This window comes from Nanorana parkeri, unplaced genomic scaffold, assembly GCF_000935625.1.
Source record: "Nanorana parkeri isolate BGI_ZX_2015 unplaced genomic scaffold, ASM93562v1 scaffold660, whole genome shotgun sequence".
Classification (NCBI taxonomy): Eukaryota; Metazoa; Chordata; class Amphibia; order Anura; family Dicroglossidae; genus Nanorana; species Nanorana parkeri.
The window spans coordinates 323615-324453 of NW_017306928.1; positions in this window are offsets into that span (position 1 = coordinate 323615).

The following is an 839-nucleotide window of genomic DNA, read 5'->3' on the forward strand; positions in this document are numbered from 1 at the left end:
CCGGATGGCGAGTCATTGCCCGCCCCCCGGCTTTCTGATTGGCCAGAAGCCGGCTCCATGCTTCTTCGTCACCTGGTGATGAGGGAGCATGGAGATGGCTTCCCTGCTAATTGGGAAGTCGGGTGGCTAGTCCTTGCACGCTGCCCGGCTTCCCGGCTAATCAGGAAGCCGGGCAGCGTGTAATGACTCGCCATCCGGCTTCCTGACTGGTCGGGAAGCTGACCAGTCAGGAAGCTGGACAGCGAGTCATTATCCGCTCCCTGGCTTTCTGATTGGCCAGAAAGCCGGTCCATGCTTCTTTGTCACCAGGTGACGAGGGAGCATGGAGACGGCTTCCCTGCTAAACGGGAAGCTGGGTGGCGAGTCTTTACATGCTGCCCGACACCCGCCTAATCGGGATGCCGGGTGGCGAGTCTTTACACGTTAACATTTCCTGGGCCCATTATAATGTTGTGGGACTGTCCTGAACTCAGACGTAGTCATGGTAAGAGGGCAGCCGTCATCTCAGAATGTAGTCTTGCTTGGTCTTCTGCCTTTGACCCTACAACATAAGGGAACACGTATTTTGAATAGTTATTGTAATGTTTACCTTATAGTGAATAATTCAGTAAAATTCCAAACTTCTGTTCATAAATTCCGGACATGTCTCAGTGTACAGCAACAGAAGATCAGACGTCAGCATTGTATGTCTAAAGGTGAGAGGCTGCAACAGGGGCTGATCTGTGTTGGACATTTGTGAACTCCACAGACACCAGAATTTACATACAGATAATCTCTGAGCCAACATCTCACTATAAGAAGTAAATGCCGATCCTGGATAATGCCTGCACAAAGATGGC